An 8,941-nucleotide genomic window follows, 5' to 3' on the forward strand; every position below is an offset into this window, starting at 1 on the left:
AACCCGCTACCCCCATTGGCACAGCCAACCCACAGGGGTAAGGATTGTGCCATGAGTGGAACACTAGGGAAATCTGTTCTTTGCAGACATTAGAAAAATTACTCATCAACGTACTTTTGAATGTTGATCAAAGACTGTTGACTTCTTAACTCATCTGGCCCCTGACACTGTCTGGGATCTCAGCCAGTTTAGGCTAAGGCATTGCCTCTTATCCCCAGTTTCCTTGGCTCCCAGCCTTTCTGATCAGCTGTCTACTTATGTACTCTCAACTGCCCTGTGATTCTGAGCTTCCATCCTTCTACTGGCTTCCTTCCCAAATCTTTCCGGTGGCCCTCTGAGGGCATTGTTCCATTGTGAGTCAACATTCCCACACCCCAGCCGTCTCACAGAGTGAAAACACTCCCGTTTCTGCAGCTCTCTCTGCTGTAGCCTTCTCGTGGCTTCCCTTTGCTGCTTCCAGGTCTTACCAAAACCCCTTCTCCTTTAGCGTTCAAGCCATTCATGCAAATACCCTTCTGGTTTCTCCTTTTGTCACCAACCTCTTGGTCATTCTGCTTGATAGACTCACCTGGTTCATGGTCTTCTCTTCCAGCTCTGCCATCTCTGCATTCATATGTACAACTAACTTCCTGTGTCTGTGGTAAGTTGTGCAGTAGCCTTGAGGTAGTTAAAAGGAGTAGCTAATTGTGGCCAGAGTGGGATATAAGGGAGACTTCATAAAAGAGATTACCTATGATCAGGACCTTAGAAAATGAGTAGGATTTCAACAGGTGCTCTTCTAGACAGAGAGAACAACTCAGACAAAGGCATGGGGATGTGAAAACATTTAGTTGCTTGAGCTCTTAGAAATAAATGGTAGGATGGGAAGAGGGAACCCAGATGGGATTTGACATGATTATATGTACTTAAGATTAAGGAATAACCCTGAGGAGGATCCAGTGTGGAGAATGCAAGCGAAGGACCAGCCTTTATTATTTTTTATTTATATTTTTTTAAAAAATTAATTATTTTATTTTTGGGTGTGCTGGGTCTTTATTGCTGCACGCAGGCTTTCTCTAGTTGCAGCGAGTAGGGGTTACTCTTCGTTGTGGTGCGCGGGCTTCTCATTGCAGTGGCTTCTCTTGTTGCGGAGCATGGGCTCTAGGTGCGTGGGCTCAGTAGTTGTGGCATGCAGGCTTCAGTAGTCGTGGCTCACAGGCTCTAGAGCGCAGGCTCAGTAGTTGTAGCGCACAGGCTTAGTTGCTCCACGGCATGTGGGATCTTCCCGGACCAGGGCTCAAACCTGTGTCCCCTGCATTGGCAGACGGATTCTTAACCACCACGCCACCAGGGAGGTCCCCACCAGCCTTTATTATTATTATTTATTTACTTATTTATTTATTTATTTTTTCGGTACGCGGGCCTCTCACTGTTGCGGCCTCTCCCGTTGCGGAGCACAGGCTCCGGACGCGCAGGCTCAGCGGCCGTGGCTCACGGGCCTAGCTGCTCCGCGGCATGTGGGATCTTCCTGGACCGGGGCACGAACCCGTGTCCCCTGCATCGGCAGGCGGACTCTCAACCACTGCGCCACCAGGGAAGGCCCAGCCTTTATTACTAAAGGGAGGAGTACTTTGAAGTTTTCAGGCATAGGACGATATTGTACAAGACTGAAACTCTGTCGGGTTGATTATAAAAAGGAGAAGAGGAGTAATTAAAGCAGTTGAAGGAAGTCCATAATAAGACTGAGGATGAAGAGAGAAGGGATAGTGGAAGAAAAGGTGGGAGGATTTGCAGAGCAGACTGGTTGTGAGGGTGCAGGGAGCAGGGCAGAGAAACGAGGCAGAACGTCTGCTGCTTAGGAGATGGGAGAGATTGAGGCCCTGCCTGGTGACAGGTGATTTGAAAGTGTAGGATGCTGGGGGAAAACAGCTGCATACTAGATGTGAATCAAAGTAGTTGGCCTTTCAATTACCTTATGTATAAAGAGTAAGATGTTTATTTCATGATGGTAAAAATGACTTAAATTATGTAAGCTTGGGAATTCCCTGGTGGTTCAGTGGTTAGGATTCTGCACTTTCACTGCCAAGGGCCCAGGTTCAGTCCCTGGTTGGGGAACTAAGATCCTGCAAGCCATGGCTAAAAAAAGTATAAATAAATAAGCTAAAGATGTTTCTCAAACTGTTCTATAGAACACTACAACTCTGGGAGATGTTAATCAGGTTAATCAGGTTCAAGGGAAGTAGAATGAGTTCTATGATCAAATAAGGGTGGGAAATACTGCATTCTGTATGATTCACAGAGCCTATTCACGTATTAAAGGTTTTGAGAAATGCGCACAAGGAACCAGTGTGACATTGTTTAACCCAGATTTTCCCAAATATATTTGTTTATTCAGCAAGCATGAAGTAAACACAGACTATGGTAGTATAATTTGGCCACTGGTCCTGCAGTAGAGAATAAAATCAGCCCACGTCCCTGCCCTTGTGAGGTTATGGTCTGGTGTAATCTAACAGGTTTCGAGGGTTCTGGAACAGCTTGGGAAGCTTTGAGGTAAGGTGTTTAGATACTCTTTTTTGTGGTCTGCAGTGGAGCAGAGCAGATTATCTGCCAGCCTGTCTCTCTGCATCCCTGTCTCTGCATTACGCCAGTACCTCCACTCCTTCTCAGAATGTTTCCTGCACCTTCTGCTTTGGGGATGGACAGAGCTGATGACAAGGTAACTTTCAGGTCTGGGAAGTTGGTGACTTGCCCAAGGTCACCCAGCTAGTTAGTGGCAGAACCAGAGCCAGAACCCAGCTCTTCGGATTCTGGGTCCTACGCTCATTCCATTCTTGGTGGGAAGGGACAATTTGGAATGCCTGAAAACTGAAGAAAAATTAGGTAGACTAACAGGTTGAGTGAGATACCATGGATTAGGCCAATTTCATCAGTAATAGCAGGGCTGATTTAGATATCACCACCAGCACCACCATCATTGCCATCACTAATGTTGAGTAATTACTGGGATTCATGTACTGTGCTAAGCACTTTATATATATTTAATTTCTACAACAATTCTGTGAAGTAGTAATTATGACCCCATTTTATAGATGAGGAGACAAGCTCAGAGAGGTGAGTGGTGTATCCATGTTTACACAGCTAGGAAGGAACAGAGCCAGGCTTCCATTCTAGGCTGTTTTTAGAGTCCACACGCTTAACTTCATTTTATATTAGGTGAGTTTATTTTTTTCTTTGCTTCTAAAATTTCCTCTCAGGATCAGTCTGTCTTTTTTCTCTTGCCATTTCAGCTTGCCTGGCTCTTTCTCTTTGTAAAAAGCTGGTCTCAGGGACTTCCCTGGTGGCACAGTGGTTAAGACTCCACGCTCCCAATGCAGGGGGCCCGGGTTTGATCCCTGGTCAGGGAACTAGATCCCACATGCATGCTGCAACTAAGAGTTCCCATGCCACAACTAAGGAGCCTGCAGGCTGCAACTAAGGAGTCCACCGGCCGCAACTAAGGAGCACACATGCTGCAACCAAGACCCGACGCAACAAAATAAATAAAATAAATATGAAAAAAAACCCCTCTGATCTCAGAAAGGATCGGATCTTTTATTTATTCCATGTCAGGTAGCATTCTTCAAGTATTTAGTGAGTACTTACTATGTGAAGGAACTATTTTAGGAGCTGAGGATCCAGCGGTGAATACACAGACTAGGTTCCTGCTCGTGTGGAACTCACAATCAGTGGGGAGATCACACAATTAAAAACAATCAATAAAAGTGTCACATAGTGATAAGTATCATGCAGAAAATTAAAATCCCTGTTTTAATTTAACCAGAGTGACTGGTTATCTATTTTAGATTGTGTGGTCAAGGGAAGACCTTTTTGTGACATTTAGGCTGAAATATGAGTTTTAAGAAGTTATTGGTTAGAGAGTGAGCAAGAGGGAACAGGTGGAGTGATTTTCTAGGTAGAGGGAACATGATTTGCAAAGGCCTCCCCATGCTGTGAGTTTGCTGTGCGTGAAGGACAGGAAGAAGGCTGGTGTGGATGCATAGTGGGTCAGGGAGGGAGTGGTACTAGATGAGGTTGGACAAGTAGGTGATGTACTAAGTTAAGAGATGTTTAGTCTGAGTGCAGGGAGGCCATTAGGGGGTTTAAGTAGGACTGAGGACATAAGCTGATTTATGTTTTTAAAAGTTTGTGTTGACTGATGAATGGAGAAAGGATTATAAGAAGGTAAGGAAGGAAATAGTGAGACCTAGTAGGAGGATGCTACAGTAGTCCTGACAAGGGATGATGGTGGCTGTATCAGTTATTGCCACAGTAATGCCATGCAACAAACATCCCCATAAACTTAGTGGCATAGAGGAATAAGGATTTAGTTTTGCTCGAGTCAGTGGGATGGTTGGGTAGTCCTGCCGTTCTGGGCCAGGCTCAGCTGATCTTGACTGAGCCTCCCCATGTCTGTGATCAGCTGTCGGTCAGGTAGTAGCTCTGCCATATTGCCTGGTTTTCCTGATGTGTTTGGCAGGACCAGCTGGCTGTCAGCCGTCTAGGATGGCCTCGGCTGAGATGGCTGGGACAGCTTTGCTCTCCTCTGTGTGTTTATGTTACATCCCTCTAGTAGGCTAGCCTGGGCTTATTCTCAGGCTGGCCCAGTCATAGTCTCATGGTGATCACAAAGAAGCAAAAAGGAAGTAGAAATGAGTAAGCAGCGTTTTAATCCTTAGCTTGTGTCAAATTTGCTACTGTCCCATTGGTCAAGGCAAGTTGCAAGAGTACATCCACAGTTAGTATAGGAGGGCATTGCCAAAGAGCAAGGATACAGAGAGGTGTGAAAAGATGCAGAGAGGCGTGAAAAATCAGGGCCATTAGTGCAACCAATCTACTGCATTAATGGGAGAGAAGCGAAGTAGAGACTTGAATATTCAAGTTTAGAATATTTTGGAGGTACAGTCTGAAGACCATGCTGATAGATTAGAATTGAGGTATGAGAGAGAGGAATGAATCAAAGATAACCCTTAGATTTTTGGCTGGGCAGCTGGGCAGATGGTGAGGCCATTTACTCAGATAGCAAAGACTAGGTAAAGAACAAATTTTAGAGGACTATCTAGCACTCTGTTTTGGCCATGTTATGTTTGAGATACTTGTTAGATAGTCCAATAAAGATGTCAGGTTTGCAGTTGAATATATAAATCTGAGGTTCTTGGGGACAGGGCTAAAGATGTAGCTTTCAGTGTTATCAACCTATAGATGGTATTTCAAGCCATCCAACAGGATGAGGCAGCCCCTGAGGAGGAGGTATAGATGAAGAGGCAAAGCAAGCCCAGGATAGAGCCCTGGTGCGCACCAGTGTTTAGAAGTAAAGCAGGAAAATAGAAACCGGCAAAGGAGACCGAGAAGGTGCAGACTCTAAGACTGGAGAAAAATCCAGGAAACTCTGGTGTCCCAGAGAACCAAGAGAATCTAAGCATTTCAAGGAGAGAATGGTCAGCTGTGTTTAACACTGTTGGGAGAGACAAGAACTGGGAAGTGACCATTGGGTCTGGCAACAAGGCTGTTCTTGGTGACTTTGACAAACGCAGTCTTAGTAGAATGATGGAGACAGAAGCCCAACTGGAGCAGTTTGAGGAAAGCACATGAATTGAGAAGCAGGGACAGCAACCCTAATCCTGTCTTTCAAGAGCTTTTGCTGTAAAGGGACTCAGAAGTGATATGGTAGCTGGAGGTGAATGTGGGTCATGGCAAAGATTTATGTTTGGGAACGTAAGTGACACTGCTGTACCAAAGGGGATGATCTAGTAGAGAAGGAACAGGTGCACCGAAGAGGGGGAAACTGTAGACCAGAAATGTTTGAAATGGCAAGAGAGGATGGGATTGAGAATTTAGAATAAACTTAGTCAGTGCGTTACCTTCTTCAGGGGTACTTGGGTGCTGTGTTTTATTTCTCATTTTGGGATGAAGAGGTATATTTACCACTGGAACAGTTTCAGCCATCTCCAGGGTAGGGAAGAATATGAATTCTGTTGTGACACTGGGCAGACTGAATGCCTCTGTATTGGGCTCATTCAGCTTCTGTTGTAGAGGAGAGACCTCTTTGGAACCACTCTCTTTCTGTTGGTGGTGTTCAGTTTTTCTTATAATGATAGAAAAGCTGATAAATTCAGTTTCTTAGATTTTGACATGGGTAGCAAGTTTGGCAGGCCCTGGGCAGAGCTAAGAAGGGAATGTGAATGAACGTGCCACTTCCTCATCCGGGTTCCTATACCAGTATGACTTGATGTCTTGATCAATTCAGTAGATCCTAGATCAGGCACGTGTTCTGGAATTCCAGCTGAGAGGTAGAAGTTTTGCCCTTTATGCTTTTTAAGCCACTGTTACTTCAATTTGAAAGTATAATGTAAAGCAACTAGATTTAATAAATGGTAATTTTAAATGTATTTTGTTTAAGTTCAAGTGTACATTTGGTGGTATTGAAGCAACTGTTTTCATCAGCCTTCCTGGGGTCTGTGCTTTGTGTGTGGTGGATGAGGATGGCGGTGTGAAGAAACGCAGTACCCTGTCATGGAGTGCCTTTACAGCCTTGGAAGATTTTTTGTCCACTTGCTTTGAATCTGCTTTGCTAGTTCACTCGTTTAAATTATTGGTGTCTACTCATCCAATTCATATTGTGAATTGAGAGCCACATCTGTCGCCACTCTGCCTTTTACAGCATTCTGATTTGGTGGAAATAATACTGAAAAGGACATCTGCTAGGGTCTTAGTAATTCTTATATATAGCAGTCTGAGGACTGTTAATTCAAAGTTAGCAGAACTTTCATGAAGTCAAGAAGCAAGACGTAAATCAGATGAAGTCAGAATCTCAAAATTTAAATGTTTCTAATGTGAAGCTGTAGATCTTTGGAACTGTTGCTGTTTTTTGTTACATTAGGTCTTTCAGGAGGGTATATCTGAAAATACTTGGCCTGTCAGAAAGGTGGTACCTATTAGCCTTCAAACATTTTTACAACAAATATATTATTTTATCATTAATGTAATATTCACATTTCTGTCACGTATTGGAGAGTAAGTCTTAAACTGAATTTCATTCAACTTTTGTTGAAAATGAACTTAAGATAGTGTTTAACACTCTTTGCCGCATCTACTGCGAGAATGAAGACCATTCGCAGCCATCAGACTGTTGACATTCCATGAAATGTCATTACTTTGAAGGGATGCACAGTTTGTGAAGGGCCCTAGAGACACCCTGTGGAGGAACTTCAATCACATTAGTGTAGAACTCAGTCTCCTTGGAAAGAAAAAGAAGAGGCTCCAGGTTGACAAATGGTGGGGAAATAGAATGGAACTGGCGACTGTTCGCACGACGTGTAGTCACGTACAGAACATGATCAACGGTGTTACACTGGGCTTCTGTTACTGGATGAGGTCTGTGCTTCCTCACTTCCCCATCGATGTTGTTATTCAGGAGAATGGTTCTCTTGTTGAAATCCAAAATTTTTTGGGTGAAAAATACATCTGCAGGGTTTGGATGAAGCCCGGCGTTGCTTGCTCAGTATCTCAAGCCCAGAAAGATGAGTTGATTATTGAAGGAAACGACATTGAACTTGTGTCAAATTCAGCTGCTTTGATTCAGCAAGGCAAAACAGTTAAAAACAAGAATATCAGAAAATTTTTGGATGGTATCTATGTTTCTGAAAAAGGAACAGTTCAGCAGGCTGATGAATAAGATCTGAGTGGTCAGGCTATAGAAACAGCAAGATGCCAAATGATTTTCGGACTCGTTTGTGATATATATATATATATATTTTTCCTGCGGTACGTGGGCCTCTCACTGCTGTGGCCCCTCCTGCTGCGGAGCACAGGCTCCAGACGCGCAGGCTCAGCGGCCATGGCTCACGGGCCCAGCTGCTCCGCGGCACGTGGGATCCTCCTGGACCGGGGCACGAACCCGCGTCCCCTGCATCGGCAGGCGGACTCCCAGCCACTGCGCCACCAGGGAAGCCCCTCGTTTGTGATATTTTAAAGATGCAATAAAAGCTCTTTTGATTTGGGGGAAAAAAATAGAAGATAGTGTTTAGCAGATGTAGCCCAAGGATCATACCTATTTACCTAATTCTGTACTGTACTCTTGTTTCTTGAGTTAACAAGAAAACCTGTCTAGCTCAGCCCAGAGAGAAATGCTTTTATCAGGCTTTATTTACTAAGCTGTTATCAAGTGTTAATATAAGAAATAGCCAGGTGAGGAATGTTTTTATAATTTCTGCCCAAATTTCTGTTGAAGATGTATCATGTAACATCTTTCATTGTCCTTTATGATCCTATAAACTAGTTTGTCCTTAGAATTTAATGACAGGGAAAGTTTTTCTTTTGATCCACTGGTGTGTATCTTATGATAAAAAATTATTATTCTGTGAAGCATTATGTTATCCTTTGTTCCCTGGATTTTGAGAAGCTCAAAATTTAATGCTCTGATTATCAGTGTGTAGTAGCATTGTAGCATCTGTGCGTTCAACTTAGGGGAATTAAACTCTATGAGTTAACAAAGAAAAGAGAGAAAGAAACAACATTGTTTTAAAAGCTTGGACCACTTTTTAAAATTTAATTATTGTTTTATTTTGGAGTATAGTTGATTTACAATGTTGTGCTAGTTTCAGGTGTACAGCAGAGTGATTCAGTTATACATATACATATATCCATTCTTTTCATATTCTTTTCCCATATAGGTTATTACAGAATATTGAGTAGAGTTCCCTGTGCTATAGGTCCTTGTTGATCATGTTTTATATATAGTAGTGTGTATGTGTTAATCCCAACCTCCTAATTTATCTACCCCCCCACCTTTCCCCTTGGTAACTATAAGTTTTGTGTTTTTTTTTTGCGGTACGCGGGCCTCTCAGTGTTGTGGCCTCTCGCATTGCGGAGCACAGGCTCCGGACACGCAGGCTCAGCGGCCATGGCTCACGGGCCTAGCTGCTCC

The 8,941-nt window shown here is 43.6% G+C and overlaps 1 pseudogene; it reads left to right on the forward strand.

The window, feature by feature from the left end:
• Nucleotides 1–7,116: 7,116 nt before the first annotated feature.
• Nucleotides 7,117–7,697, forward strand: LOC132425460 (large ribosomal subunit protein uL6 pseudogene; annotated as a pseudogene).
• Nucleotides 7,698–8,941: the final 1,244 nt, after the last annotated feature.

Source organism: Delphinus delphis, chromosome 5, assembly GCF_949987515.2.
Source record: "Delphinus delphis chromosome 5, mDelDel1.2, whole genome shotgun sequence".
NCBI lineage: Eukaryota > Metazoa > Chordata > Mammalia > Artiodactyla > Delphinidae > Delphinus > Delphinus delphis.